Here is a 10,822-nt window from a genome sequence, read left to right on the forward strand (position 1 = left end):
TTGATGTAGTAATTTGTGGGGGTGGATGTCTTTCCAATGCATACTATTATGCACTTCTTAGCATTGGGTTTAAGACCATGAGTCTAACGCTGATTATTACTTTGTGACACGCTATCTTGGTAGAGGAGGATTCAATGAGTGCACCTAATTTGCAGTTGTCTGCAAATTTGGTTAAGTCAGAGGCTTGAGACAGATTAGTAAATGTCAAACAGGAATGGCCCCAGTTACGAGCCCTAGGGGAATCCATTAGTGTCTGGCCTTTTTTGTGGAGACAGACTCCCCTATCTTAAATTCTTGGATCCTATCTGTGAGTCAGTCAGCTATCAAGTGGGTGTTGTAGGGGTTTATGCCTATTTCAGTGTGCTTATCTACAATGTCAAAGTGTGGAATTGTGTTGTATGCTTTTGCCAGGTCAAGTTAGTCAGCATGCACCATTTTGTCCTCATCCATTGCTTTGATGAACTTTACAAAGAAGTCCACCAGCTTGAGTAGGCATGGCCCTTCCTTGATGAAACCAAACTGAATTGGATCCATCAGCTGAAGGTTTCATGTTTCATTATTATCATGTCCATATGATATGTTTTTCCATGGCCTTTCTATAAGACTAGTCAGACGTAAGGGACAGTCATTTCCATGGATGTCCTCTGATGCAATAGGATAAAATTTTCAGTCCTCCATTCACTTGGCATAAAGCCTGTTTAAAGGCTATGATTATGTAGTGTTTCTAGAGGCCTGGAACGGTCATGTTTCATGTTTTTAAGGAAGCTTCCTGGGGTACTATCAGCTCCCACTGATGCAGTATTTTTTGTCTTTGAAAATGAATTGAGGATCTGTTCCTAGGGGGATAGTTGGGAGGAGCTAGGGTTTGGGTTATTTATAGAGGGATGCCTGTGGGAGAAAGTGGGGTAAAACTGGAGGTGAATTTACCAGCCAGTAGATTTGCTATGTCCTCATGCTTTTGTTAATTTCTCCAAGTCTTTTGGGTTTCTAATACCATGACAGGAATGGAGCCCATTAAAAAGTCCCAGTCAAAGTACAATTAAAGGTCATGAAATTAGTATTGTTTCAATCTTTGATAATAGCCAGAAGTGCTCTTTGCAGTACCGACAATGTGCCCAGTAATAACTCTTGCAATTCATATGGAGTATCAGTAACCTATGTAAGTACAACTGTAAATTCTTTTTTATAAGACCCATTGCTCCTACTACTATTGTTGCTGCTTGCAAATCCTGATACTTTCTGACTTGGTATGTCTGTGTATGTTGACACTCTAGCACTGGGTGTAATGATTTCACTGATCAATACCACTTTTGTCTTCTTTTCGTGGATGACTATATCTGCTTTTCTTGCATCTATTTTTGGACTGTTGGTAACGGGTGATCCCATGTGATATAAACATCATTATTTTCTATAATTCTTTGTGGTTCACGTTTCCAATATTTTTCAAGTATTTCAATACCATAATGTTTGCACAATCCCCAATGCATCAGTCTTGCCACATTATTATACTTTTCAGTATACAGTCCTTCTGCCATTAGTGTGTCACAACCAGCAACAAGTTGTGCGACTGTTTCCATTTCTGTTTTACAAAACCTGCATTTGTCTGTTTCTCACACTTGTTTATTTGACTTTGTAAACCAATGTGTGCATAGCCCACTATCTTTGGCTGCCAATATCAACCTTTCGTCTTTCGGTTTAAATTCATGTCTCCTTAACCACTCCTGCATTCAATTCTGATCAACATAAGGTTGTTTCAAGAGTTGTCTATACTTGCAACTATATTTATGCATTTTCCACATTTCTTCCCATCTCATCTGATCCCTCACTTTATATTCTTTCTTTTGTTTTTGGGCACATTCAGCTGCTGCTCAATGTTTATTTGCTAATGTTTTGATTTCCATTCCCACTTGATACAGATATGCTTCTGTTAAACTAAGTGGGGAAGTCATCTTAGACTTATTCTTCTCATGTTTTAAAACTTTCACTAAGTTTGGGTCTTTTGAGGCCAGCAGATATGTATGTAGTCCTATGATTGCAGATCTATACATGTAATCAATTATGAGGAGGCCCATAACTGCTTCAGAATGGGGAATATATAGTCTTTGTGTACGCTGATTTTTAAAAATCATTTGATAAGCATCAATCATCCTTCTTGTTTTCCTGTCCAGCTGATCCAACACCTTTTGGGGCCAATAAGTCACTCCAAAACTATAAGTTTGGACAGGAAGAGCAAATTGGTTTATATCCTGGACTTTGTTCCTAGATATCAGTGCTGTTTTCAGTATTAGTTTTGGTCTTCTAAAATATTTCTTACTAAGTTTTATTTGCATTTGTTCATGTTTTATTGTTGATCCTTCATATATTCCCAAATATTTATACACTCCCTCTTGCTCAAGTTCTTTTATATCACATTCCTGTCCCAGTCTGATGTCTTCTTGGTGCTGCAGCTTTCCTGTTTTAAAGGTTGCTTTTGCACATTTATCAAGATCAAATGACATTCTTATATCATCTGAAAAAGTTTTGACCACTTGCAGTTGCATTTTCAGTTCCTCATCTGAGGAACTATACAGTTTTAAATCATCTACAAAAAGAAGATGAGAAGTCTTTACACTTTGTTGTTTTCTGGGTGCCAAATTGTAGCTATGACCTAATCTGTTAAGTAGGTAACTTAGTGGGTTAAGGGCAAGACAAAATAGAAATGGTGACAAAGAGTCACCCTGGAATATCCCCCTGTGAATTTTTATCCCTGGAATAATAATTTGTCTTTTATCATGGCTTAACTGTAAAGTGGTTTGCCACTGTTTCATGGTCGCTGTAATGTAAATGATCCATATAGGGTGTACCGTATACATTTTAAGCACTGATTTATCCATGAATGTGGGATACTGTCAAATGCTTTTTTTTAGTCTATCCATGCCATACTTATATTAGTCCCCTATTTACAGTTCTCCATTACAACTTTATTTAACAACAAATGATCCTTTGTTCCATATGACTTTCTTTTGTTACCCTTGTGATAAACTGAGGGGCTGCCAGCCCAGCTAGATAGAATTTTGTAAATAATTCTATCTCATTGTAAATATTAATATGATCCACAGGCTGGCTAAGAGAAATACTAAAATCTAATATCCTGCTTACAGAGCAAGGCACAGTGCTGGTGAGTTGTTGCCAGCTTCAGCACAATATACAAAATGGTATTCTTACTTTCTGAGATAGCCCATAAATTGATAATACACATTACTGCTGAGTCATTTCAGATTACATCATTCTTGACACTTCTGCTTAAGTTTCCCAGTCTCACAGAACTTAAAATTTAACATTTTTTTTAATAATCTGCACCTGCCAGGAAGCCACAGCAATAAAAGACACTTTACATGTAAAACCTAGCAGTGGCGGCTGGTGACTTCAAATTAAAGGGGGGCTGCAGGAGACAGTTGAATGGGTGGGGCCAATGGAAAGGGTGTGACTAACTAGAAAGGGGTGGAGCTATGTTGAAAACCACAACAACTGGAACTTTAATTAAATACGCTGTCCTGAGTGTCAAACTGTCATTACGAGAGTCCAATCAAGACAAAATGAAGTGTAGAAGAAAAAATATTTCAGTGCATTGGCTACATGACAACTTACTTAATATCTAGATGGAAACACAAAGGTTGTAAGGCATGAAAAAATAAATTGTTTTTAATGACATTACTGGAATACCAGTCAAAATCAAGCATAAAATAAAACAAGCAGCACTCAGCTCAAACCACTTCTCCTTGCACTGCAGTTCTAATTATAATTTATATTCAGCTTTATAAAATTACCAAGTAACATGCTAAAAGTAGCAATCTCTGTGATACCCCACTTGTAAAAATGTTTCTTATCCAAAAAGGACCTGCTGCCTGACAACAACTATCTACTTGTTTCATGCGGAACACATGATCAAAGTAAAAAATGGACAGCGAACAAGAAACAAGCTCAAGATAAATTGCTTAAAGGATTACTGCACAGTTTATGGACCACACATGATAGATTGGCATTCTGTTTAGTTTACGGTTACAGGTAAAGCCTGCAAAGATAACTGTAAGTCTCCAACAAATGTAATGAGCTTCTGAAAATACTGTAATCCTGTCCTTTATTACAAATACTCTCATATGTATTTCAATACCTAAGGCTTATACGTTATCTAGTTATGTAAATATTCTCTGCATGGCAACAATGAAAAGGCTTTCAATGTTGCTAATTCTTTAACAGTATGCTTATTAAAGCTTACTTACATCTTACAATCTCCGACAAGCTTACCTGATGGTCAGCAAAGCATTGCTACTTTAATACAGAGCAACAGGGCACTGCAACAGCATGCATTTTCTGAATAATAAGAAGCATAAATCAACAGTATAAAAATATGACAGAAAACCAGAACATTCTGCAAAATCAAGGACAGATGAAAAGCCACAGTCATACTTGTGGTCTACCTTAGATGGGGGAATACTCTGCACACTTATACTGCATAACTGCTCCTTGTCTTGCTTGGACACATCCAGAGTCACTACATGGGGGAGTGGGGTGCAACAAGTAGGTCACAGTTTGAAATGTCTCTGGCTCACGGTGATGGCTCTGACACTCATATCTCTCAACCTCAGAGCAAGAAATCTGGACAAAGCCAAACATAGAAGTGGGGCACAGGCCCAGAAATAAAGACAATGTTTAAATATTATTTTTATAAACTTAGAAAGATAATAGAATAGTATTAGGTCTTGCATTAGTATGAATTTTCTGAAGGGTATGAAATCTGAAACTCAAATGTCTGCCATTATTTTCTAACTTCAATCTTTAATGATTTGCTACTAATTTGCCAGAAAACCACAATTGTATGAAAAACAGACCAAAAATGTTATGCAAAAATATAAAATTGCCACCCAATACAGCTGGGAACCTGTCAAAGAAGTGACACCTTTTTAAAATTAGTACTGTTAACTTGAGTAGCTGACAAAATAAGATCATCTACATGCATTTCTGAAATAAAAGTAATCTATAACTCTGATCATTACAGTTATTTATAATTGTAAACCCTCCATGTTTTCTTCCAAAATTGCCATTTTGCAGCGGGATTATTAGGGGGAGAGCAACATTTTGAGCCAAAATTGGGGACAGTTGAGAGGTTTGGATATTCCTAATTCTATAAAGTGATTTATTTGCACGTACCTCTCAACCTCTTAATGCAGGAAATCTGGACAAGGCCAAATATATTGGGGGGACATCAAACAGTACTAAAAATTGCTCTTGTATAAACTTAAGACAGTTGATAGAATAACAGGTCTTGCTTTAGCATGCATTTTTCTGAAGGTTATGACATCTGAAACTCAATGTCTGTCATTATTTAGTGACTTCATTCCTAAATGATTTGGCAGAAAACTACAAATTTTATGAGGAACAAACCAAAAATAAGAAGCAAAAATCTATTCATTCTGCAAAATTCTGGACAGTTGAGAGGTATAGTTCAGCTGGGGCTGTCTGGGTTTGCTGCCCTCCCCCCTTCACAAAATCATGGTCGAATGGAGCGTCCCCCCTACAGCCATTCCAATGTCCCATTCCTTGGTTATTTCACCCCATTTGCCATAAACACTGTAATGTGCATACTGCTTTACTTCTGTGATGATATGGATTTTATTTGAAAGTTTTATTTTATATTTTACAGCATAAACCCTAATAGATATCTGCTAAACAAAGCAATGCAGTCTCACAATGAAAATAGACTTAGCATTAAAACTTCTCTGTCCTTGAAACTCACATTCAAAGAAAATCATTTTGCCAGTGGCAGATAAAGATTATTTTTTGGCTGTTTTCAAATCATAGGCCCCTTGAACACGAAACATACACATGCTCTTTGATACACCTTCCTGACTGTATTAAATTATATTCCTTGTACAATACAGTACAGTTGAACTGCCCAATTCAGAACATTTCCATCATAAAAGTCTACTCAAACTTCAACAGTCCACCAGTATCAGTAAATATGCACGATCTCTGAAGAAGTAAAAGTCATCTAAATAATTCCACATTAAAGAAATCTGTTAACTAATGAAGAGGTTACTGCTAGCAAACAACTTTATATGTCATTATTTCATCTACAAATAAAGTGTCTGTTGCCCTTGAGGAATAAATTGTTTATGTTGCATTAAAAAAATTATAATGCTAGTAATATCACAATAGGGAATAGATAGCAAACTGATAACAGGTTCATAGTTACTAGGTATCTTCGCCAAAGAGGACTGCAGCATCCATCCCCTTTACAACAGAGTACAGTATTACCAATGGATCTACCTACTGTGGGAGTAGAACCCACAGCCTTCTGCATCAAAAGCAAGTACACTACCTGTTGTGCTATTTCATTATAAGCAGACTCGGCATAAGCAGCACTAAACTTTTGTTCCCCTGCAGCTCTCAGTTCCTTGCAAAATTTACTCGACACTCAGCTGTATCTCTGAACTTTGCAGCACAAGAAATCTGGACAAAGCCAACATTTATTTGGGGGGGGGACAAAAGCCCAAAAACCAGGGACACATTTTAAACATTGCTTGTATAATGTTGGAAAGTTGCTAGAATAAAATGCTGTGTTACCACCATACATTTTACTGCCAAGTATTGAACCCAGGTCCCTGTGCAAAACAGCCAGAGCAACATACCACTATGCCAAATCATCTATTTTTATGAAAGAAAGGAAGACTGAAACTTAAATGGCTACCATTTAGTGAATTCAGTTCTCACCATAGCTGTCAACCATCTTAGCACAAAACACCTGAACAAAGCCAATAATGGGGGAATACAGCCCCCAAACATATTCAGTCAGTTCAGTTATCAGCATAGCTCTCAACATTGGCACAAAAAACCTGGACAAAGCCAATAATGGAGGAATACAGTCCAAATAATAGGGACAAATATTCACTGAGGACACCAGAGCAAGCCCCCACACACACAAGGAAGACATGCAGACTCCACACAGAAGGCACCCTAGCCAAGAATCAAACCAGTCAACTCATAGCTGTCAGGCAACACTGCTACCACTGCACCACTGTCTGTTTTAAGTAACAAAAATACAGAAACCACAGATTTTATGGGGAACAGAACGAATATGAGTCAAAAATCTGCAAATGTTTTAGAAATGGTGGTGGATAGGGAATTCAGGCTCTTGTCACCTTAGGCCCAAGGTACAGAGTTCAAGCCTTATTCTCTACCCACCACCATAAAGCAACTGGGGAATTTCACACACACACCTCCAGAATGGCCATGTACTCTGCAAATGCAATCCTGTTTCCCCGATCAGTCCTCCATACTGGCCTGTGCATGCTGTGGTCTCGGTCTCCCATGAGATGTGAGGAGGCTGGAGCCTCCTGCAAATGATCCAGCCTGCGGGTGATGCAGTCCAGTCGTCACCTCACAGATCTCAGGGTTGGAAGGGTGGAGTTAACTCCCTTCCCTATCTGGACTGCCTAACTGAGCAGTTTGGAGCTCAGGAATGCCTGAGCGTGTGTGCTTGGAGTTCTGGTCTGCCTAACATAGCAGCCAGGAACTAAGCACGCATGTACAGAGTCCAAGATATTTTTTTATTTTTATATGTTCTACAGTGGGGGGACTTTATTTTATGCACAGGTGGGGGACCCATTTTACAGGTGGGAGGGCTGCAGTCCCGCAGTCCTTTAGCACGAGCCGCCCCTGAAACCTAGTAATTATATCTGTCTTAGGACAATAGAAAGAATTTCCTAGCCCAGACATCCTCTCTCAGAGCTTGAGATCACACGCAGTTGTAAAATTCTTTACTTATCAGCTCTCTTCCAACAGGGTGCACTGTGGTTACACTTTTGAAGTTCAGCACATAACACAGTTTTCTTACATTTGTCAAACAAGCTTGTGGATCATATTAATATTTACAATGACATCGAATTATTTACAAAATTCTATCTAGCTGGGCTGGCAAACCCTCAGTTTATCACAACCCTTTTAATCTGTTGCCATGACTGAGTTTTCTTCTAAATGACTACAAACTCTGTTGGCTTCAATTCCAGTTTATAGCTTATATCAGAAGGCAAGTTATAGGTCTATAGTTTTTAGGATAGCTTGGAGGTTCACTCTTAAGTTGGAGTATTGTTTTTCTGTTGTTAACCACATTGTTGTCTGTTCAGGGTACACATATAAATAGTTCTTAATCATGGCTAAATCTTCATGTAAAGATGTTAATACTTTTAGCCAGAAGTTAAGCATGCATCTGTGCCTGGGGTTTTCCAATTAGGAGCTTTTCTTAACTTTGTGTCACTCTCTCTGGCTGTTACTTCATTGCCTTTCATGTTCTGTATATTTGAACGTCTTAGTCTTTCTTTTACTTCTTCTATCCATTCAGCATCTTTGTTATGTTCCATAGGATCTTCATTGATTTTACTCCACAATTAGTCTATTTCTTCTTTTTTTGGTGGCGTTTCATTTCCTTCTGACTTGTTTCCCAATTCTCAATAAAATGTTTTTGTGTCATCAACAAATTGGTTATTTTGTACTTTTCCTTTATCTGTATATCGTCTAAGTTTCTTTGCCTATGCTAAGATTTTTAGTTTATTATTTGCGATAGTGCACAATAGATCCTGATCTGTTCTGATACTGCGTATTGTTTTTATCACATCTAACTTTCTCACATCTTATTTGTATTGATCTGTTCCCTGTTTTATACTATTCTAGCAGTCACACTTTTTGTCTTAATTGCTTTATAGCAGTGGTGCACAACCTTTTTGTGGGGAGAGACACTACATGAATTCTTAATGCATCTGCGTGCCACGTCAAAACATAGCAAGTCACTATGAGTTAACAATAGGCACAGGTGACTGGCATTTTTACTTAAGACAGCAGTCATGAAATTGCTTGTTTTCTACATCAACTTTGTGTTTAACTTTATTCTGGCTTGCAGCCATGACTTATTACAAACCTTTGCAGAAAGTCACTACTGTTTACAGACTGCAAGTTATAAACAACAAAGAATAATTACTTCCACAGCTAAAATTAGAGGTGTGCCCAACTGCAGTCAATTAGGTAAGTAAGCATGTTCTGCATTTCCTGCAACATTCTACAGAAAGTTTCAGAGCATCTTCCTATGCCACATTCTCTTTAGTTTCATCCTGTGTCATCCATTGCTCTTTCATATGGGAACTCACTGGGCTATCAATCCACAAAATTGCCTGTGTGAAACTTGCCACAGTTTCCTGTTCCTTCCCTTGCTGTGCAACTCCAACTGAACTTTTGTACTGATCTCCTATGGAGAGCTCCAGAGCATCTTCATATGGCAACTGATCAGATGTTTCCCGCTCCACTGGTTTCTCTTTAATTTGGGGATCCATTGCTCTGTCCTATGATGTTATCAGAGTTATATTTTATACATTAAATCCCTCACTTCACAGGTGATCCATAACCTCAGTTTCCATTTCTTTAACGTCTCCATCACTAATCTTTTTTATTTTTCCTCTTTGTTTTCTTATTTTTGCATTGGAAAATTTAACAATATCCGGATGCTTTTGCCTGTACTTCTCTTCAAATATATTTGGCGTTTTTCTTTTTGTACTGATTAGTTTTGCTTTCTCCTTTGCATAAATACTGCACCATATTAAATCTCTTTTTCTTTCCCATGTCCATATTTCTTCTTCAGATGTCTCCTGCTCCTCCTGTTTCTCCTTACTTTGGGGACTCGTTGTTCCATCATACTGTGATATAATCTGTGTTAGACTTACTACACTTAATCCTTCACTTTGTAGGTATTCCATAACTTCAGCTTCTGTTTTTTTTTTAAACTTTTCTTTTACAGATCTTCTGTTCTACGTTCCTTCTTTGTTATCTTATTTTTTGTATTGTGAAATTTTCTATATCTGGATGTCTTTGCCTGTATTTCTCTTTGCATATTTTTGGGGCTGCTTTTTTGTAATGATTAATTTGGCTTGCTCCTTTGCATAAATATTGCACCATATCAGATCTCTCTTTCTTTCCCATGTACATATTTCTTTTTTATACCTTTCAGAAATCTTGATATTTTGTTCTTTATATTTACGTACTTCCTCAGTTGCTTCTTTTTCCAAATGGCCCAAGGTTTCTTGGTCTATATAATGTTTTCATAAATCTGTTGTAGTAATGAGAACAAATGTTGATTTGAAGATTCTGACTGCTTTTTCTTGTGCAAGTATTTTTCTTTTCTCTAATTTCTCTCTTAGTCTTTTTGTATATCACATGTTCTCATGCTCAGTATAGGTGGCTCCATTTACAGTTAGCTTGGCACATTGTTGTGTATTACAATTGAGCTTTTGGAAATGAAAAATGCTTTGTGATTGTCATTGGCCTGGGAGTAGAAATTTCATTATTGTTACTTAGACAAGAAGTGATAGTCATTTGCGCATTTAAGATGCAATCTGAATGGAATTAATTCCTAAACTAATCTTCATACAATAAAGTCTTAAATATTTAAACTGAATATATGCAGGAACACTGATTTTTCAGTTTCCAAAACAAAATAATGACATTTCATTGTCCTGCGATAAAAGCTAGGAATTATATGTTTTTAAGAGTAATTTCCTGTTATTAAGATGATTTTATTATAATTTTCTTCTGCATATCTCTCTCTCTCTATATATATATATATATATATATATATATATATATATATATATATATATATATGTGTGTACTGAAAATTAAAACAAAGTCTAGGCACTAAGCAGTCAAGAAGCAAGCTAATAAAATTATAAATAATAAATATGAACAAAAGGGAATTAGGGCTCTGGCCTAAAATGACAAATTCCATGAAAATCCTGTTTTT

The sequence above is a fragment of the Protopterus annectens genome, chromosome 7.part0 (assembly GCF_019279795.1).
Source record: "Protopterus annectens isolate FY-2018-M chromosome 7.part0, PAN1.0, whole genome shotgun sequence".
Taxonomy (NCBI): Eukaryota; Metazoa; Chordata; order Ceratodontiformes; family Protopteridae; genus Protopterus; species Protopterus annectens.